This window comes from Pantherophis guttatus, chromosome 2 (genome assembly GCF_059756535.1).
Source record: "Pantherophis guttatus breed Tessera chromosome 2, ASM5975653v1, whole genome shotgun sequence".
NCBI classification, from domain to species: domain Eukaryota; kingdom Metazoa; phylum Chordata; class Lepidosauria; order Squamata; family Colubridae; genus Pantherophis; species Pantherophis guttatus.
The window spans coordinates 143,777,996-143,801,165 of NC_142064.1; the positions used below are offsets into that span (position 1 = coordinate 143,777,996).

The window sequence follows — 23,170 nt, forward strand, 5'->3', positions numbered from 1 at the left end:
AAGAATCTGAATACAACAGAACAGAACAGAACAGAACAGAACAGAACAGAATTCTTTATTGGCCAAGTGTGATTGGTGCATACAAAATCACTGTGTACACAAGGAGTTTGTCTTTGGTGCATATGCTCTCAGTGTACATAAAAGAAAAGATACATTTGTCAAGAATCACAAGGCACAACACCCAGTGACAGTCATACGGTACAATAAGCAATCAAATCCTACTAGGAAACAATCAATATAAATATAAATCACAAGGATACAAGCAACAAAGTTACAGTCATGCAGTCACAAGTGGGGGGAGATGGGCGATAGGAACGATGAGAAGACCAATAGTAATAGTAATGCAGCCTAATGTGAATAGTTTCTAGAAAACTACAGGTAATCCTCGACTTACGAAGCCCAATTGAGCCCAACATTTCTGTTGTTAAGTGAGACATTTGTTAAGTGAATTTTGCCCCGTTTTACAACCTTTCTTGCCACTGTTGTTAAGTGAATCATTGAAATTGCTAAGCTAGTTTCGTGGTTGTTAAGTGAATCTGGCTTCCCCATTGACTTTGCTTGTCAGAAGGTCACAGAAGGTGATCACATGACCCCAGGACACTGCAACTGGCATAAATATGAACCGGTTGCCAAGCATGCACATTTTGATCACATGACCATGGCAGATGCTGCAGCAGGCAAATGGGTGAAAAACAGCCATGAATCACTTTTTTTCAATCCTGTTGTAACTTCAAACAGTCGCTAAATGAACTGTTGTAAATCAAGGAGTACCTGTACTAATAATCAAAGGAAATCAGCAATAGTTAAGAAGGAATTCAAGATGGTTTGAACTTAGATCTCTTGTGGGCATGCAGGGATTCATGACTGATGACATGTTTGACCCTTCCCTCAAGCTCAGCCTGGTCATCTCCTACATATAATTTTGGACACTTGAGGGAGGACACCCATAAGAGGAAAGAAACTGGGGCCAATATGGAGTATGGGCTTCATTAGAAAGCAGTGAGGACTACTGTGCTTTGTTCTGAGAAATTATACTGTTGATGGAAAAAAAAAAGTTAATAATAGATGTTGTTATTGGGACCGATAAAGAAGCAGCTGGGGAAATGAGAATTGTCTGAGCATCTCAGAAGCATTAGGATGCCTTTTTTTTTTTTGCCTTTTTTTATTTAGAAACTTGGCTATATTCCAATAAAAACAAACAACAAGGTTACAGTTAAAAACAAATTAGAATAAAACTCCATTAAAAAAAATAAACGGTTAGAAATCTTTAAAATTTCTCACTTCCCGCCTGGACTAGTGCAATGCTCTCTACATGGGGCTCCCCTTGAGGAGTACCCGGAGGCTCCAACTGGTGCAGAATGCGGCCACGGGGGGGATTATGGGAGCAAGGGGGCGCTCTCATGTGACACCTCTCCTGCGTGAGCTGCATTGGCTTCCAGTGATCTTCCGGGTGCGCTTCAAGGTGTTGGTCACCACCTTTAAAGCGCTCCATGGCATGGGACCTGGGTATTTGCGGGACCGCCTTCTGCCGCCGATAGCCTCCCACCGACCAGTACGCTCCCACAGAGAGGGACTCCTCAGGGTGCCATCAGCCAGGCAATGTCAGCTGGCGATCGCCAGGGGAGGGCCTTTTCTGTGGCAGCTCCTGCCCTCTGGAACGATTTGCCCCCAGTGATACGAAGGATATCGGATCTCCGGGTTTTTCGCCGTACCCTAAAAGCTTTTCTTTTCCATCAAGCAGGGCTGGCGTGAAATCCCCCCCCCCCTTTTTTTTAGCCTTTTAAATTGTCAAATGCGTTTTAGTTTCAATGTTTTAAATTTTGGGCCACAGTTATATAATTCTTTTAAAATTTTAAATTTTGTATTGGTATGTGTTTTAGTTCTGGCTGTACACCGCCCTGAATCCACTAGGAGAAGGGCAGGATACAAATTGAATAAATAAATAAATAAATAAATAAATAAATAAATAAATAAATAAATAAATACCTATACTTTCTATGAGCTGACTAGAATAGATCACTAGAAAGAGACGGTAGGTACCACTTCCCTAACAAAAAGCTTAAGTGAACAAGGGTGCCTTCAGTTGTGCCAAAGCCGATGACTGAAAATGAAGATAACTGAAGTGGTGGCTCGATTGTGACTTTTAGGACATACTCTATGGAAGCGAACGTTGGACTTCGGAGAAGCAGGCTAGCAACAGCATTGATGCTTTTGGATTTTAGTGTTGGAGAGTAGAACAGAACAGAACGGAACAGAACCTTGGAGGTCTTCTAGTCCAACCCCCTGCTTAGGCAGGAAACCCTATACCATTTCAGACAAATGGTTGTCCTGTATCTTCTTTAAAATGTCCAGTGCTGGAGCATCTACAACTTCTGGAGGCAAGTTGTTCAACTGTCAGGAAATTTCTTCTTAGCTCTAGGATGCTTCTCTCCTTGATTCACCAATGATGACATCGTGGTGGGTGGGCAGAGCCTCCCGCCGGTTTTACTACCGGTTCTATAGAACCAGACCGAACCGGGGGCAACCCACCACTGCCTCAGGTGCTTTGGAGAATAGTTTGACTCCCTCTTCTTTGTGGCAGCCCCTGAGATATTGGAACACTGCTATCATGTCACCCTTAATCCTTCTTTTCATTAAACTAGACATACCCAATTCCAGTAACTTTTATATGTTTTAGCCTCCAGTCCCCTAATCATCTTTGCCCTTCTCTTCACTCTTTCTAGAGTCTCAACATCTTTTTTACATTGTGGCGACCAAAACTGGATGCAGTATTCCAAGTGTGGCTTTACGAAGGCATTATAAACAGGTATTAACACTTCACGTGATCTTGATTCTATCTCTCTGTTAATGCAGCCTAGAACTGTGTTGGCTTTTTTGGCAACTGCAGCACAAGAAGACTCCTGAGAATAAAATGGATAGCCAAGAAAACAAACAAAAGGATCATATAAGAAATCAATCCAAAGTTCTCATGCAAGAAACAAATCACCAGGCTTCACATTATGTAAAGATCTAGCTTCCTTGGGAGAAGATGCTGTGAAAGGTAGAAGGAAAGAAAAGGAGGAGACCCCCTAACCACAACCAGCATCAAAGTAGATGGAATCAATTACAGGACAATGGGTACACTGTTGGAAGACCTGAAGAACCAGTTGGGGGTGGACCATCTGGAGAAAAATCTATCTATGTGGTTGTTAAAATCAATACCCACTTGATAGGACATGTTCAATCAATCAAATTCATAGACACTTATATTGTAAATTGACAAAGCACATATAAGTCCTCTCTACATGGGGCTCCCCTTGAGGAGCACCCAGAGGCTCCAACTGGTTCAGAATGCGGCCGCGCGGGTGATTACGGGAGCAACATGGCACTCCCATATAACACCTCTCCTGCACAAGCTGCACTGGCTCCCGGTGGTCTTCTGGGTGCGCTTCAAGATGTTGGTTCTCACCTTTAAAGCGCTCCATGGCTTAGGGCCAGGGTATTTACGAGACCGCCTTCTGCTACCGATAACCTCCCACCGGCCAATACGCTTTCACAGAGAGAGCTTCACAGGGTGCCGTCGGTCAACCAATGTCGGCTGGCGGACCCCAGGGGGAGAGCCTTCTCTGTGGGGGCACCCACCCTCTGGAACGAGCTTCCTCCCGGAATACGACTGATCCCAGATCTCCGCACTTTCCGTAAGGCCCTGAAGACGTTTTTATTTCAGCAAGCTGGCCTAACCTAACTAGGTTTTTTTATGGGTTAGTTTTTAATTGTATAGCTTTGGGGTTTTAAACTGGGGGCCGATTGATTTAATTTATTTTAGCTATCTTAACTTTTATATTGTACGTATTTTAATTTCGGCTGTTCACCGCCCTGAGTCCCTAGGGGGAGAAGGGTGGTATACAAATTCAATAAATAAATAAATAAATAAAGTCCTAAACTATAAAGATCTTTATACATCATGATACTTTGTGACATGACAAGATCTTCAACTTTGCTTGATAGAAAACTGGTGGCTGCTACAGAACTTTTAGAATTTCTATGTGCCCAGTAGATTGTCATATTCAGCAACCTATGTCCAGTATTTTGCAGTAGTTATACAGAGAGTCCTCGACTTACAACGGTTCATTTAGTGACCATTCAAAGTTACAACGGCACTGAAAAAAGTGACTTACAGTATGACTGTTTTCACAGTTACAACCTTTGCAGCATTCCCTTGGTCACGTGATCAAAATTCAGATGCTTGGCAACTGACTCATTCTTAGGGCTGTTGCAGTGTCCCAAGGTCATGTGATCACTTTTTGCAACCTTCTGACAAGCAAAGTTAACGGGGAAGCCAGATTCACTTAACGACCAGGTTAATAACTTATCAACTGCAGTGATTCACTTAACAACTGCGGCAAGAAAGGTCGTAAAATGGGGCATCATTCACTTAACAAATTTCTCACTTAACAACAGAAATTTTGGGCTCAGTTGTGGTTGTAAGTCGAAGACTACCTGTTATAATCAAATCTCACATTGAGTGTCTTAAAAAAAGGGTAAAGGTAAAGATTTCCCCTATCCAGTCATGCCTGATGCTAGGGGCCTATGCTCACCTCTGTTTCTTAGCCCAGGAAGCCAGCGCTGTCCAAAGATGCTTCTGTGGTCATGTGGCCATCATTATACTCATTAAAAAATATGTTAAAAATAGGGTATGTTTTATGTCATTATGATAAATCAATCAACAAACAAAAATATAAATACCACAACAGCATTAAAGGATTAACATAACTTCAAAATGATAGCTATATACACTATACACACACATATATACGCATATGCATTATGAACATACATATACATTGAAAGAAAAATGATGAAGAGAACAACTCCAAAAATTCTACATTGTTCAAGTTCTTCTTTACAGAATGTCAAATGTAAACATAGTACACATATCACGAGGACCCAAATTGTTGGGGGCAATATGCTGACTCTATAAACTGCTTAGAGAGGGCTGTAAAGCACTGTAAAGCAGTATATAAAGTCTAAGTGCTATTGCTATTGCTACTGCTATCAACAATCACTTGCTGTAAATCAGGAATAAACTTTGTCTGCCATAATAATTGTTCTTATCAATTCCCATACCCCCCAAATTCCACAGTATTTTTAGTCGTTTTCCAAATCCTTAGAGTTTAGCCAAGAACATATGCATTGGTAAAATGTAACAGTTGATCTAGAGTCATGTTAACAAGCCTATAGATATCAGCCCAAATTCAACAATAATAAGAGAAGACTGAACCATGTGGTTTAATGTTCCAGCTCCTGATTTATATCTCCAGCAGCGAGATGATCATAACCAACTTTTATTAAAGATTCTATGTATACCTAAAACAAAATGGTTGTTGTTTTAACCTCATCTTAAGATCGTAAAAAATTGATTTGATGTTGTTAAATGTAACCCACCATTGATTTACCATGACAGGCTATTTAAACTCATTATTCTAAGGTCAGATAAATCATATCAAATTCATCAGCTCCCCCCCACCCCCAAATTCCTAATAAGAATGGTTACTGGCATAGGAACATCAGATAATTCTTCAAGAATTTTTCACCAGTGTTGAGCTTCAGAAGCAAGAATCACATCTGGGTCAAATAAACTAAATAATGGATTCCAAATATTTGGAAGCTAATCTAGAGCCCCCTCCCCCCCCCACTCCTGCCCCAATCTGATTCCCTTATTAGAGCATCTGGCTTGTGGAGTTTCCTCATTTAGCCTGCTTAGCATTTACACCGGTCTTAAACTCCACCCGAGGACAAGTCAGGAAAAGAATTTTGATTCTCCTTTCTTGCAGATCAGGAAAAAAATTCACCTCTGAAAAAAATGGAATCTTCCTCAGCCCTGGGAAAAGAAAACCCCTTCACTTGGACAGATCTGCATTGATCAGAAAGGATGTTGTGGCTTATTGGCCGCCGGCCCCTCCTGCAGCCGAATCAGATGAGGAGAAGGAGGTGAGGGAGTCAGGGTCAGCATCAAGGCAACCTGACAGCTCTGAGGGGGAAGAGGGAATGGAGCTTTCAGAGAGAGAGAGAGACAGAGGTTGAGCCTGGGCCTTCCGTCAGCCCTCAGTTGCAAAGTCAACAACCCCCAGGTCTGGAGGTGGCTGATGAGGAAGAGGAGGAACAGCTGGGTCCAGTGCTTGATGCACAGATGTGCAGAAGGCAGAGGAGAGGAGAGCAGTGGAAATCTGTGGGCCGACTCTTGGGACGGAAGAGCCACTGCTGCTAGCAAAGCCTCACCCTAGTTCTGGGGATTAAAAGCAGGGGGCAGAGATGAATAGATGTGGCAGACAACTAATTCCCTGCCAGACAGACTTGTTAGCCTGCAGTGAGAGAGAAACTTTTTGCCGGGGCTGCTGGCACTCCTAATAAAGGAATAATTGATTTAACTTCAGAGGGTTTGTCATGTTTGAGGACAAAGAACAAAGGGATTTGGGTTGAGAGGGATGTATGTAGCATGATGACATCCACACAAACATCCCGTCATCTGGAACGAGCTCCCCCCGGAGATATGGAGGATCCCGGACCTACGTGCTTTCCGCCATGCCATCAAAACATTTCTATTTCAGCAGGCCGGCCTGGCCTAACCTCTCTTTTAAATTGTTTTTAAATTTTTTTAAAATTTTTAAATTTTAAACTTGTCTTATGAATTTGGGGTGTTTTAAATTTCGTTTTCCGGGCCAATTATTTAATTGTATTTCAATGGTTTTTTTAACATTTATATTATATGTATTTTATTCGGCTGTTCACCGCCCTGAGTCCTTCGGGAGTAGGGCGGTATACAAATTCAATAAAATAATAATAATAATAATAATAATAATAATAATAATAATAATAATAATAATGTGCCAGAAGTTTGGATTTGAGTACAGCAAAAACCACTGGGAACATCAGGTTGAGAAAGTTTTAGAGAATGAGAAACTCAAGATCTTGTGGGACTTTAGGATTCAGACTGACAGGCACTTGGTCCACAATACACCTGACATAACAATAGTTGAAAAGAAAAAAGTATGGTTCATTGACATTGCAATACCTGGTGATGCACGAATTGAAGATAAGCAGCAAGAAAAAATCACAAAGTACCGGGACTTACAAATTGAAGTTGAGCGACTGTGGAAAAAGAAATCGTGTGTTGTCCCGATTGTAATTGGAGCCCTCGGAGCAATACCCAAAGGGCTACCCCGCTATTTAGGAATTCTAAATTTGCCGGACTTGAACATTTTGACTCTACAAAAAACCACCTTACTCGGAACAGCTTACATCCTCCGACGATACCTTAACAGTTCCTAGGTCCTTGGTTAGGACTCGAGCTGCTGAGCTATTAACCAGCCTCAAAGGCTGTGAATCTCACTAAAGATTAACTAATAAATAATAATAATAATAATAATAATAATAATAATAATAATAATAATAATAATATAGGGAGCCAGGCCAGTAGCGGTGGCAGCCTGAAAATCTTTCTCCACCCTTGTGCTAAATGGTACATCAAATGGCTGATGGTTACGTTTGTCTCACAGTTTCATTCATGCAAATTAACGTTTGACTTTTCCTACCCACGCCATCCATGGTTGTAGATCAGAAAGACTCCTCGCCACAGAAATTAATGTGTCATCCTGAATCATGCCTTTCCAATAGGACAGCTTTGTCATGTGATCTTTACATGATGGGAAATTGGGGGGGGGGAAGGTCAATACAAAGTACAACTAGCGTAGGAATGTGCATGACACAGGTTGTCACGATTTCCTGTGGGTTTAGAAAATAGCTAAGCTCTTGGGAGATTAAACTGATCTCAGTTTGAGGAAAAAGTCTGTTGATAACATTTTGAACAGTGGTCATTGTCTACAGGTAGTCCTCAACTTATCACCGAAGGGAGGCAGTGGTTAAGTGAGTTTTGCCCCATTTTACGACTTTTCTTGCCACGGTTGTTAAGTAAATCACTGCGGTTGTTAAATTAGTAGCTTGATTGTGAAATAAATCTTCCCCATTAAATTGGCTTGTCAGAAAGTTGCAAAAGGTGATCATAAGACCCCCGGGACACTGAAACCGTCATAAACGTGAGTCAGTTGACAAGCACCTGAATTTTGATCACATGACCATGGGGAATGCTGCAATGGTCATAAGGGTGAATAACGGTCCTAAGTCATTTTTTTTCAGTGCCGTAAACAAACTTGTAAGTCAAGTCACTAGCTGTATGTGCATTGTTCGGCCTAATTTGTGATGTCAATAAGGCGCATATGCTACCTCCTTACCAATTTGAAGTTGATTTTAAAACCCTTTCATGTGCTTTACATATTATTCCCATTTCCTTCCCGTTCAATTCCCCTCTGCCCCCCCCCAAAAAAAAAGAATATCCAGAATGAAGCCAGTTCAGACTTTTGTTCCAAATCTGCTGAGTTGATTTCAGTAATGCAGCCAACTTCAGGGAAAGAGAAACCCTGTTTATACAAGTGGTCTACTTCTGTTGCCAAAGTAAGTGGGAGCCCCAGACTCATTCATGCATACTCAACACACCACAGCTCCACTTCCTTTTTTTTTTTTAAATCACAACTATTGGGGGGGGGGGGTTTCCAAAGGAGTTGTGCAGATTTTATGTGACTAGATTAGCCACCTTGAATGACTTTGTGTGAATATTTTTTTTCCTTTCCTAGCTGCTCCCAGAATATGGGTAAAAAGCATTTCAAAACTATATAAATTCTTCACGTTCCCCTAGTAGCAATAATTATTTTCTACCTTTCTAAGTGCCCTTAGCTTAAGTGGTTGGCAAATCATCTGGACTTTCATTTTATTTTATTTTTGGCATCCCAGTTCTCTTCAGCACTAATCAGCAAAGTCAAAGAGTTAGGTTTCTGGCCACTGAAATACAAAATACCATGAAGGCATCAGGCCCTATTTGCAAAATGCAGCTAGTTTTATTAAATGAAGAGGAACCAAGGTCCTAATCCCCAATTCTATCCTAAATGCTTTCTAATAAATTCAGTTGCCAAGAAACAGTAACCAAGCTACTGTCTCTAGGTTTGAGCTTCTGTGTACACTGACCCATCCAAAACAAGGGAAAGTGTAGTGTGATTCCTATGCCCAACGAAGTAGAGAGAGTGGTTCCGGTATCGCAGTGCCCAAGGCAAAAAATGTCTGTTTCAATTCTCAGGGTGAAGTGATGAAGAATAGCTTGAGAATCAATTGGCTGTTTCTACTTACTCCTTAGTTGGTTTTGACTATGTTGGCAGATCAATCCAACCAGATTGAGACACAGTTATTAACTTCATTCCCCCACTTTTCTTGACCTCCGTCGACGGTATTTGTTTTCTCCATGCATAAATATATTAACATTTGGTAATCTAATATATAAAATGGCAGCAATATCTGTCTAAATAAATTGCAGAAATAAGAATCCGGAGCCCTGCATTAGTGAGAGAGTAGAAAGAAGAAACAGGATGATGAAAAGGGTGAATTATTTTTTGTGGGAACAGATTCAGAAGTTCTAAGTACGGTTGTTTGGAGCTCAAAGGAGTCATATTAGATTTTCTAGCTCAGGATGTTTCAAGTGCGCTGCTGTAAATAGATTAGATTCCTATAAAGAAATTGTCCCACATAAAAGAATCATCTTGAGCCTGCATGCTAAACCCCCCCCCCCAAAGGGGAAGGGACTAAAGGTGAAGATGGAATGTATCAAAGAAAGACCCTCATCCAAGAGTTTTATTTCTAAAATCTGCAAATGCCAGGAAGAAATTCCTGCCTCAAGGGCAATGATTTTTTTGCTTGAGTTTGAGAAAGAAAAATATCCTTCATTCCTCATTTTCTTGGCCTCCAATAGGATTTATGCCTTCTTGGACATGATAGCAGTGTTCTGATATTTGAGAGACTCCTACAAAGAAGAGGGGGTCAACCTCTTTTTCAAAGCACCAGAAGGCAAGGCAAGAAACAATGGATGGAAACTAACCAAGGAGAGAAGCAACCTAGAACTAAGGAGAAATTTCCTAATGATGAGCACAAGCAACCAATGGAATAGTTTGCCTTCAGAAGTTGTGGGTGCTCCATCACTGGAGGCTTTCAAAAAGAGACTGAGCAACCATTTGTCTGAAATAGTATAGTCTCCTACTCTAGCAGGGGGCTGGACTAAAAGACCTCCAAGCAGGGGTGAAACCCAGCAGGTTCTAACAGGTTCTGGAGAACCGGTAGCAGAAATTTTGAGTAGTTTGGAGAACAGGCAAATACCACCTCTGGCTGGCCCCAGAGTGGGGTGGGAATGGAGATTTTGCAATATCCTTCCCTCAGGAGTGGGGAGGGAATGGAAATTTTGCAGTATCCTTCCCCTGCCACACCCACCAAGCCACACCATGCCCACCAAGGCATGCCCACAGAACCGGTAGTAAAAAATTTGGATTTCACCACTGCCTCCAAGGTACCTTCCAACTCTATCATTCTATGATCTATGTTCATCTATACAAGTAATGTAAACATAACAACTCCCTCATGATGACTTCAAATCCTGATGACTTCATTGTCTCTCCATATAGTTTTCTTGTTACCGTACTAGTGTTTAAGTGACTTGCTAGTAATACCTTCTGTGATGTTTTTTTTTATCTCACTGACTAGCTTATAGCTCTAGAATACCCATATATTTTTAAGAAGCAACTAAGTTAACTAGGCACTACCACTTGCTGTGTAGGAAGAAGCAAATATGGTTATTGCTCCCATTTATCCTGATTTGTTGGTGTTCGGAAGGTTGTGTAGGAACACTTTGCAGAAGAAAAGTAAAGTCATTAGCAAATAGAGTTAGGGTAAGGACAGGGAAAAGTAGGCATGAAATAGAGAATGTAAACCTTGTTCAGGTAGTCAGTTTCTATTTCTAATTAACATATGATAGGAAAATAATTAGAACAACCCAATTAGTTCACTCTTGAATTCCTTTATGCTCCTGAGCTGGAGTAACCCATAGGTTCTTGTAAAATCAGAATTTTACACTGCAACAAGAACTTAAATCCCCCAAACCAGATGCCCTTATTTCATTGAGGATTGTAGGTAGTCCTCCCTTAACAACAGTAAGTCGGACCAACAACTCCACTGCTAAACTAAATGGCCATAAACCGCAGTATCAAAACCTGTACTGACTTATGATGGTCATTTGTGATGTCTACAGTTATGGTAGTTGTGGTAGCTGCAGTAGTTTCAGTTGTGATAATTAAATGAGGCATGTGCAAGTTGTTAAGCACAATGTTATGTGATCACCATTTGTGACCTCTGCTGGATTCCCATTGACTTTGGTCGTCCGAGGTCAGCAATAAAGGACACAAATGAAATTCACGACTACAGGATGCTGTGATCATTGTAATTGTAAATTGCCAGTTGCCGAACACTCAAATTGTAATCATGTCACCATAAGGTGCAACAGTGCAACTTTGCCACCAAAGTTGCAACAGTGCAACTTTGAAAAAGGTTGTAAGTTTTATTTGGTGCCATCATAACTTCATATAGTCACTGAATGAATGATTGTTAACCAAGAAATATCTGTATAGAGTTCTGTCTCCCTCAAGGATTGATAGAAGACAAATTGCAAACATCTCAGTGGTAAATAATTGAGCTAGCTTGTATTCTCACCAAAATTTGGAGAGTTCACATATGTTACTCTCTCATCCATTCCAATCAGATTTCATAATGATTGGCTAGATCATGGGTGTCAAACTCAGGGCATCACATTGCCATCATGTGATGTTTCGTGACATTTTTCCCCTTTGTGAAACTGAGGTGGGCATGGCCTGTGTGTGACACATTTGGCCCACAGGCTGCTCGTTTGACACCCCTGGGTTAGATCATCACTAACTACAAGTGAAAGGATTGAAATTTACCTTGTAGTCTTAAAGTGATATTTTATAAAATGATGTACTGTTGGTATTTGTCACCAAAGAGATTGTCTAAAATGTATAAAGGTACTTTGAATTTATGCTGGAAATGGGAACAACATGAGAGGGCATTTTATTATGTATGGTGCATGTATAAAAAAGCCCACACACCCCAAAATATGTTTGGATATAGATATATACGCTAATTCTGAAAATTTTTAAAGATTAATATACCATTGGGACCAGAGACTTTTCTGTGGAAATTAATGGATAATCAACTAGGGGGGAAAGGTTGATTTTATATATGATAACTGCGACGAGATTACTGTATGCTCAAAAGTGGAAAAGTTCAATCCAACCCACAATAGAGGAATGATTAGTGAAGATGATGGAACTTAACTGAGATGGCTAAATTGACTTCCATGATTAGAGAAAAGACAGTATCTACATTTCTGACTGACTGTAAACCTCTTATTGACCTTTTACATGAAACAGAAAAAAAAATACACCAATGACTTGTGGTTTTTATGATTAGGGAAAAAACTAAATAATAGAAAAAGTGAGGTTTTTTATAACCGCAGAGTAAGAGATAACTTTATAACCATACTTGCATTTGTTGAAAGGAAATTGGAAGTGCTTCTACCTCTTTTTATCTTTTCTTTCTGTATTTTTTTCTTTTTCTGTATTTTCATTATTCTTTATTTTTTTATTCTTTATTATTTTTTGTTAGTTTTTATCCTTTCTTTAAACCCTTTAGCAAACTTTATATTAATAAAACCAACCATAAATGACTTCATTGACTTAAATCTCATATAAATTATTCTTGAATGCTTCGATGATCCTTAGTTCTGTGGACACTAATCTAATAATTTATATTTTTGCTTGAGAAGCTAACTCCATTTAAATTAGGTTAAAAGGAATAGAATGCTTTCCTGACTATCAGATCACCAGCCTAATCAGGCAAACTGTGAAGCTACTTTTAATTGGATATTTAATAGACTTGGCTAAAATTGTGGTCTAATCCTAGAGTGCTCTCACTTCCATAGATAAAGCACCACCTGGGCACCCCTTGTGACACCGTTATTAGAAATCCTGCAACCTAAGTGACATTCAAAGCATGTTATTTGTAATACTTAGACAATTCAATAAAACAGCAAGGAATTTAAAGCAGTCGGATTTTATGTAAGTCTCTCCTGAATTCACCGAAAGCCATTTTGCTTGCACTCCTACCTGAAGTGGGTTTCCGCCCTTGAGACCATCTTCACAGCTTTTTAATTCTTTCCAACCTAACAGAATGTAGGAAAGAAGTTATATAAAAGGACTCTAAAGTCTGTCCATCTCTCTGTCTGTCAATAAGAGAACGCTAAAAGCAAAGCAGAACAGGACCAAATTTCATGTGGAAAGACAAAAGGAAGATGAAGTTCAAATAATGGGCCAGAAATATAGAGAAAAAAGAAAAATCTCCAGATTCCCCCCCCCCCTCCAAATAAATTCTCTAATGCAGGAGTGTCAAACTTGATTTCATTGAGGACTGGATTAGGATTGTGTTTGACCTCGGGGGGCCAGGGTGGGTGTGGCCAGGGTGGGCATGGCCAGCTTGACATCACTTGTGTTGGGGAGATGCCTGTGGTGGCTTGAGAGCTCTTCCAGCAAAAATTTATTTTTATTTATATTTATATTTATATTAAAAATGGACTCCTGAGCTCCGTTTTCGGCTGGGACAGCCTCCTACAATCCTCTACCAGCAAAAATGGAGCTCGGGAGGACGCGCACACGACCCTCTCGAGCTCTGTTTTCACTGGCAGAGGCACCACGGGCTGGTCCTTCACTGTTAGATCCACTGGCCAGATCTAACCACCCCGTGGGCCGAATCCAGTCCACAGGCCTTGAGTGTTGTGATCTAGGCTTCCTGAGTCATTAAAACACACGAGTAGTCCTAAAAACCTCTTTTATTGCAACAGGTCCTCCTATCTAGGCCATTCCTATCCTTCCTTGTCATCTGACCCACACCTGACCTATATGGTTCCTGAAACCATAATTTGCATGCATTTCCTATTTTCTTCTGAATTATGGCGGCCAGAGCACTCTTTCATTGAAGTCTGTCCATATTTCCTTTTTTTTTTTTTTTTTTTGTACATGATCCTTTTTAGCATAGCAGTCTCTTCTCCACTTCTGATGGTATTGACCTGACATTTAAAAGGATTCAAAGCTTAGCCGGAATATCGTTTCTATCAAAGGTATCTGATCAAATACAGGGTGAGATGCTATAGGATTCCATCCTGACCTTGTAGAATTCAATATTTTTATCGAGATGGATGGAGAGGTAGAGAGATGTGCTTATCAAATATACAAGTGGCATGAAAACAGAGAACAGAAATAAATCCATTAAACAAAATGAGCTGAAAATATCAGGATGCAATTTAAATGAGACAAATGCAAAATTATTGGGGAAACATAAATCTAATACACAGGTATGGAATGGCAGACATCTAGGTTGGGAGTACATCTGGAACAATCTGAATATGGGTCAGCAGTGTAAAAATACAAATGCAGCATTAGACTAAAACACAAGACATAGCACCTTTATGCTGTGCTGCTCAGAACTCACCTTAAATATTGTATCTACTATAATTCTGGGCAGCACCCTTTATTGGACAGGCCTGTCCAATCCACGGCCCTTGGGCCACATGTACAACTTGTAATGCGGCCTCTCAAGATTGTAAGCTTTGAATATTACTATGTGATTTTAGAATAGAATAGAATAGAATAGAATAGAATAGAATAGAATAGAATAGAATAGAATAGAATAGAATAGAATAGAATAGAATAGAATAGAATAGAATAGAATAGAATAGAATTCTTTATTGGCCAAGTGTGATTGGAGACACAAGGAATTTGTCTTTGGTGCATATGCTCTCAGGGTACATAAAAGAAAAGATACATTCATCAATAATCAAAAGGTTCAACACTTAATGATAGTCAGAGGGTACAAATAAGCAATCGAATCATATTAGGAAACAGTCAATATACAGATCAACACATTAACTATACCTTATATTTTATATCCAGTCGAAGACAATTCCTCTTCACTCAGTGCAGCCTAGGCAGGCCAAAAGGTTGGATACTTGTGCTTTAGAAGATGTGGAATACATTCAGATAAGAGCAGTGAAGAGGCTCAAGAAACTAAAAACTATTATGAGACATTAAAGGAACTGGGAAAGCTTAGCCTTGAGTTTGGGGGTGGGGAATGATCTTGAGGAAAAAAAATGACCAAGGACAGATATTGTAGCCCTTTTCAAGTGGTTGAAATAATATCACACAGAAGAGTAACATGATCTGCTCCTTGTGTTTCCAAAGCCCAGGATAAAGGATGATTTTAAAAATACAAATGCAGATTCTCATTGTATATAGGGGGGAAAAAACATCCCGACAATAAGTGTAGTTCAACAGAAGAACCAATTATCCAGTGAGATGGTGGTGCTTTTCCTTCATTGGATATATTCAAATGGAGGCTAGACAGCCATCTTTTGAGGGGATGATTTAAGGTAGATTTTTGCACTGAGCAAGGGGTTACAACCAGTAACCCTAAATGGCTTTTTCCAGTTCTATGATTCTGTGATCAAAGTTTTCTCCTCGCAGCTTTGAATGCTCGAATGAACCTGCTGCCTTACACGCAGTCGACCCCCTGGGTCCCACCCATTGTAGCATGTTAGACAGCTTCATTTCAGTCTTCCTTTCAACTCGAGGCCCTTTCACAAGGAGCTTCGGTGATGCTCCCAGATTGGTACCTTGTTCCTTTGATCCCACGCTATCAATATTGAGCAGCTCAGGTGCTTTTCCTTCCGCTCACCTGTAATGTAACTCTAATTGCAGCTGCTGGAGCTTCAGAGTCTGGTTTCCCATTGATAAAAAAGCTCCTACTCCTTTCCTCCCCCTTCATTTATTCCGCAACTGCTAAGCTGCTACATCGCCTGTGCACTGAGCTTTGTTAGGTAGTTTTTTGGGAGTGACAAAAAGGTCTGCCTGCGATGCTTTAAGGGATTCCATACTTGAGAAAGGAAACGAACTTTGGACCAGCAACTTATGAAATATTATAATAAGATATGTTAGTGCTGGGGGTGAAAATGATACCAAAGTTTTGAAACTATGGTTTTAAGCACATATTATCAAAGCTTTTCAGTTACTTAAGGACCCCGTTCTACCTTTTAAAACCTGAAGAAACCCAGGCTTTGGACTTAAGATGGTGGATATTTTGCAACCCTATCCTAGGGCATTATGATAAGGAAGACTTCCTTGGCTCAGGAAATGGGTATGGAATGATGGGAATTGCAGTCAAACACATTCAAGGGCTACAGATGGGGATATATCACTACTGCAGAGTCTTAAACCAAGCACAACCCTGCACACACTTGGGAGTTTTCCTTCTTGTTTTTTTCTCCCAAGTTCCTTAACCTCTTCCCCTCAGTTTTTCTTTCTGTTGCCTAACTGGGCTATTTTTTACCTCTGAAACTCAGAGGAATCTTGTAGTGTTTAGCTTTGCAAGCCTTGTTTTCATCAGGGACGTTCTCGTCTCTTTATTTAGGACAGGGGTCGGCAACCTTAAACACTCAAAGAGCCACAAAGGTCTTAACTGGAAGCTCCCCATTCAATTCTGGAGCCGACCGGAAGTTCGGTTCCACCATAGAGTCTCCTCCTAGTGTGGGGTCCTTTTTCCTCTACCTGCCCTAACTGAAAGCCCTATCAATTGTGGAGCCGACTAGCGACAAGGAGCTGCAGCAGAGGGATGAAAGAGCCACATGCGGCTCCAGAGCCACGGGTTGCTGACCCCTGATTTAGGAGATCACAAAGGTGCTTTTTCAACAGGCAACTGGACTTTGTTTCTCCTTGGAGATGTTTCACTTCTCATCCAAGAAGTTTCTTCAGTTCTGACTGAATGGTGGAGGATAGAAGGATTTATATTCCTTGCAGTCACCAGGTCGTTAGCACTTTTTCTGAGAGTTGTTGAGACCACTTGGAGATTTATCTGTGCCCTCAGGGTCACCTGAGTAGTGAAAGTGGGTGTGGAACCTTCTTGAAATTGCTGAAAGGACTGTGTTCAGAGAGTGTTAGTGACCAGATGGAATATAAATCCTTCCATGCTCCACCATTCAGTCAGAACTAAAAAAGCTTCTCGGATGAAAGCAAAAAGTCTTCAAGGTAAAACAAAGTCCAGTTGCCTTTTGAAAAAGCACCTTTCGGACAGCCATGACCTGGATGACTGAGAATCTCCATAGATATTTGTGAGATCCCATGCCTGTCTTTTGGGATGCGGTGGCTCAGTGGCTAAGACACTGAGCTTGTCGATCGAAAGGTTGGCAGTTCAGCAGTTTGAATCCCTAGTGCCGCATAATGGGTTGAGCTCCCGTTACTTGTCCCAGCTTCTGCCAACCTAGCAGTTCGAAAGCACGTAAAAAATGCAAGTAGAAAAATAGGGACCCCCTTTGGTGGGAAGGTAACGGCGTTCCATGCCTCTTTGGCTTTTAGTCATGCTGGCCACATGACCACGGAGAAGTCTTTGGACAGTGCTGGCTCTTCAGCTTTGAAACGGAGATGAGCACCACCCCCTAGAGTTGGCAACAACTAGCACATATGTGCGAGGGGAACCTTTACCTTTACGCCTGTCTTTTAATTTTCTCTTAAAATAGTTAGGGATACTCTGTTTTTTACTTTAGTGCTGGGATTCTAATCAATCCATTTTGTTCCATAGGACGAAATAGAGCTTCTGTGTCAGTGGCCTATATCCTTCAGTTCATTCTCCCATTTTGTTAAAATACAGTGTAAAGTCTTCCATGGAGAAACCATGCTCCTGCAATGATCATTAAATAGTGGAGGGTGGATTCTTTAGGTGCCTATTTGGTCCCAAAGTGCTTGGTTGATAAGAGTAAGTGCCACTTGTGGTCCTAGTTTGCAGATTCACAATTGCCTCTGTAGATTAAGATTCAAACTGCACCTCTAAAGAGTCACTGAAATCTTATCTCTTATCTCTTCAAGCATCCTGATTTGAGAATCGGATATAACACTTTCACTTTATAGAATAAATCCATTTTAGGAAACGCTGAACGTGTGTCAGCAAATGTTTCAGAAAATGCTGACAATTGTTGAGATAGGATTGTTCCCTGTTTCATAGGGTCCTGGCCCGTCCCCAATGATTCCTCACAATTGACTTTGTGTATCATGTCTTGCATAACTGAGCAACAAAAGAAAAAACACGTGAACAATATAAAGTAATGTGGCAGACAATTGAAAATGGCAGGATTGGAAACAAATGTCCTAAAGGCTCTAAATTTTATTCTGTTGCTAGGTGCTTAAAATGACTCTTACGGCTGGTTACAACAAACCAAGAACATATAACATACCTTCTTTCATTACATTTATTTTAGATTTTAAAACACAAAACAAAAAGGGGTTGCTGCATTTTTCACATTCTGCACTCTTGCAACCCTATTTCCCCTAGAATTATTGCTTTCCCCCAAAATCTCTCATTTTATTCAAGCTCTTCTTTCTTAATCGTATAGTTTTAAGGCAGTGTGGCAGGCACGGTTTGGGGTTTGCGCTACAGCTTCAGCGTGAGGGTACCAACACTGATTTCATAACCTTTTCAAAGCTAATCTAATTAATGCTGACTGGAGGATCCGACTGTCGGATGATTTTGCAGATGTCCCGGTATGATGGATCCAGCGTCTTGTTTTTGTGGCTGGATTGCAGCCAGCTTTATCTGAACCTTGGCAAATGAGAGCTGGGATTGTGAACTGCTCGACCAACATCCAGGACCTGGACTGGTTTTGCTCTTATGGATTTCACATAAAACTAAGTGTTTTTAAATGGCAATTCTAATGCCTATTTGATCTGTCTGGGTAGCAATTGCTTACAATCCTGTTTTCTCTCTCTCTCTCTCTTTTTTTTTTTTTTAATTCCCTTTCCTTTACTCTGGACAATGATTACTTTTTTTTTCTGTCCTACTTGCTTGCTGGGCTGATCAGTTGTGAAAGACAGAGAGTGAGAGAGAAGCAAGAGGATAATGGCATATAGCATCATATAGCCGGGGCTTCCTTGACAACACAAATAAGACCCTTTGATAGCAGGTCTCGGCTACAGTACTAGGGGGGCACCAACTGTTCAAGAATCCAGTACTGTTTATTTGGATATTGTCTTGTGTTGCTGCAAAGGATTTTTTTTCCCTTTCTTTTTCCTTGCTTTGTGTTTTGGAAAAGCTTTCACGCTGGCAGACTTCAACTCCAGCAATTGCTCATAGCCAATATGTATATATGTTTGTTTTTAATTAGTCACTCATTGTGGGGAAGAGATCCGGAGTCTCTCTGTCCAGAAGCTTAATCACACTAGAGAAATCAATGTGATCTTACTGAATGAACACCGTGGACCATTAATTTACTTCTCTTCAGCTTCATAATATAAAACACTGGTGAGTGATCTTTTATTCCTTCTCATGCATGTCTTCTCATTTACAGCAAGCAAAGCTGGGGGAACATGTGGAGGGGGGAGCAGAGAAAAACCTGGCAAATTGATGGACCTTATAGTAGTATTATATAATGTCCTTCTACCTGTTGTGCATGTATCTTTCAGAGCACCTTGTTAAACCACCACTGATACTCAGTGCTTTCCTGAGTTGCATAGGCTTGGCACATACCCTGTGGATTGATGCACGCACCAAATTTAGGAAATTCCCTCTCCAGGCTGAGTTAGAAAACTGTGTAGAAATTACTTGGCATGAGGGAGACAGACTTACTTTGCCGACGGTTAGCGTTCAGGTTATACCTATCTGAATATACTGGCATATGATACATCTATGTATTTATAAGAAACCTATCCTTACCTCTTCCAAAGAATGTCTGATTGGCATGATGTTTCCAGTCTATATTTTGTGCTGTGGATCATGAGAGTTGATTTGTGCTTAATTTGTAGTGATGATTAGAAATGCAGCATGCAGAGAGGGTTGCCTCCTCCTTGCCCCCACTTCAGCAGCGTAAGGTTTCTGCAATAGTTAAGCTACTGAAATATTTGCTACAGTTATCATTCTTTGATTGCTATAATGTTTAAATTTTTCCACGGAAGGGACAGGCACCAAAAGAGTGGTGGCTAAATGCAATTAGCATGTCAGCAACTGAGATGCATGTTCCCCCTGCTGCGTTCCACAGATGTCCCGGCTATCTGACCGTTCCCCCAGCTCTGATTACAGCATCGAATAGCCTGGAACACAAGCATGAGGAATTGTTTGGGATGGTGCCTACCATCCAGATTGCCAGATCTCACCTGGGACCCACTCCTGATAGAGCTGATGTCTCCAGAGATGAAAGTCCTCCCGTGCATTGACTCATTGCTCCATCTAGTGTTGACTGTGGCTAGCTTGTGCAATGAAGTCGTGCCAGTTTGTCTTTCCACCAAGCAGTGAGATCAGTGAAGAAGGTATGTTGCAGAACGAGGTGCTCAGGACCCAACTGTATCTGCTGTACCCCGTACGAATCTCCTCGGTGTTCCCTGTACCAAAAAGTAGGACAAAGAGGGGAAAACGTGCATGTGCTCATGCAGCTAGCAAGCCTGAGAAACGGGAGAAAAAAAATAAAGCAGCCTCATTCTTGCTTGTTGAAATCGTGAGGGAAAAAAAAGGATTAAGATGTTCTTAGGAAGGCGAGGGAGGGGAATGTGAGAGAAGGTTGGGAAGCAATTGATGGAAAGGAGATAGGGGAACGAGTAATCCTCTACAAAATGTATCTCAACACTGAGTTGAGATACATTTCGTTTAAGAGCTTTGACTACCCCCAGCTGAAAAAGGAAGCTTGGATTCCATGCTAGAGATTTGAGTTCCATCACCCCCGTACAGTTGGTTGGATTTTATAGCAGTGATTAGAAAGCATGATTGGCTTCCTCAATTGATGAATGTTGCACATAGACAAAACCACAATGGAATCATTAGATTTTAGAACTACATTAGGTTTTGCATGTCTTTGGAAATTCTCAATCATCCAAGTCATGGTTGTCCCAAAGGTGCTTTTCCAAACTTTTGGACTTTCTTGGAGTTTTTTCCCCTTGAAAACATTTCACTTCTCATCCAGATGACTGCAAAGAATATAAATCCTTTCCTTCCCCACCATTCAGTCAGAACTGAAGAAGCTTCTTGGATGAGAAGCGAAAAGTCTTCAAGGGAGGGAAAAAACCCAAGGAAGTCCAGTTGCCTTTTGGAAAAGCACTTTTGGGATTAGGTTTTACAAAGACTACTGTTATACAGTTGTGTGTTAAGTGCCAAATAAATCAGTTAAATACATCCAAATCCTCATGCATACCATATTGTTCACTATGTAATGGATCATCTGTTACTAAAATAGGTTACCATAAAACTTGGAGGAGCTAGATAGGCACAGCCGAGGACATGGAGATAGAGAGGATGAGAAACTTTCATTCTTTGAAGTTCTTTAGCAATAACAATAGCAGATTTATATACCACTTCATGGTGCTTTTTAAGTGGTTTACAGAGCCAGCATATTGCCCCCAACAATCTGGGTTCTCATTTTACAGACCTCGGAAGGAGGGAGGGCTGAGTCAATCTTGAGCTAGTCAGAATCAAACTCCTGGCAGTGGGCAGAGGTAGCCTGCAATACTGCATTCTAACCACTGCACCATCACGACTTTAAGCTAACTTACACTAGGGTGTTTAACTGTTTAACTGGTAAAATATCATTTTTTTAAAAAGTCCTATCAGTTCCAGAGAGTTGCAGAATATGTTGATGTGCTAAATATTATTTATCTATAGAAATATATGTGCCATTTTTATTTCAAGTGTTGAAATCCAACGAGCCTCATAATAACCTTGCAGCTTCCCAGTATAGGCTTGCGGCTGCTGATTTTCCAAGAAGCAAAATATCGGGGAGGGGACAATTCTTACAAATCAGATATTATTCTTTCTGGGCAAACCCTACATAACTATACCACAAAGGCAAGGAAAATCTCTGTCCTTTTGCTCTAGGTGAGTGTCCATGTTTGGAACAGCTTCTATCCAGGAGGTTCATCTAACTCTGAATGACTCTCATCCTTTTGAAAATCTCTTTTTTGGAGGCAACAGTAGCAAATATCCAGTGAGCTCAGCTCTCTGTATATACCGATAATAAGGGCAACCCATATAATAAACCTCATCCAATATACAAAGAATGTGATAAGATGTTGAAACACAAAAAGAGAGAGATAACCAGATGGTTTCACAGTCCTCCATAATATCCTGAAGCTTCTTCTTTTTGTTCTTTTCTTCTACTTTCCTTTGGCTTTCTATTTGATTTCCCCCCCTCTGATTGTCATATTCATAACTTTCTACTTTTATTCTTTAAAAATAAAAAGGGTCGCACATCCTTTGAGACCTTGGCAAATATTCCTGTTTTACAGTCAGAGAATAGAATAGAATAGAATAGAATAGAATAGAATAGAATAGAATAGAATAGAATAGAATAGAATAGAATAGAATAGAATAGAATAGAATAACAGAGTTGGAAGGGACCTTGGAGGTCTTCTAGTCCAACCCCCTGCTTAGACAGGAAACCCTACACCACTTCAGACAAATGGTTATCCAAGCTCTTCTTAAAAACTTCCAGTGTTGGAGCATTCACAACTTCTGGAGGAAAGTTGTTCCACTGATTAATTGTTCTCACTCTCAGGAAATTTCTCCTTAGTTCTAAGTTGCTTCCCTCCTTGATTAGTTTCCACCCATTGCTTCTTGTCCTGCCCTCAGGTGCTTTGGAGAATAGCTTGACTCCCTTTTCTTTGTGGCAGCCCCTGAGATATTGGAACACTGCTATCATGCCACCCCTACTTTTTCTTTTCATCAAACTAGACATACCCAGTTCCAGCAGAGTGAGGCTACTAAATTAGCTGTTCAAGGATGCATGTTCTCAACGTGATCTTACGTACTTTCTGCCTCCTGCAGATTAAGATGTAATTCAAGGCACTATAACAATCCCGTTCAGTTTGATTGATCGTATGAAAGTTAAGTGTACCCTTATGCCTCGTGTCTCTTAGTGAGCAGGCTCCTCTTCTAGATGGAGCACAAAGATCTGAAGAATGTTTTCCGGAGAAGGGCGGCATATAAATCAAATTAAAATAAATAAATAAATAAAGTATACTTCGCCTGAATTCTCCACTTCTGACGTGATTCAGAATCCTGCCTTATTGTGGTTCTAAAGCAGAATTGGACACCTGGAGAAACATTTAAGTTCCGCCATCTATCAACTCACAAGAAACAGTAGAGATTGGGTTGATTCACTGTAAATTGAATGTTT

General features: G+C 40.6%; 1 protein-coding gene across 1 annotated transcript in view; it reads left to right on the forward strand.

The window, feature by feature from the left end:
- Positions 1 to 23,170, forward strand: part of ANKFN1 (ankyrin repeat and fibronectin type III domain containing 1) — a 171,293-nt gene that overhangs the window by 19,977 nt on the left and 128,146 nt on the right. Inside the window, exon 2 of the mRNA XM_034412490.3 lies at positions 19,178 to 19,314. The gene's annotated coding sequence lies outside the window, so the exon portion shown is untranslated. The remainder of the gene's footprint in view (positions 1 to 19,177; positions 19,315 to 23,170) is intronic.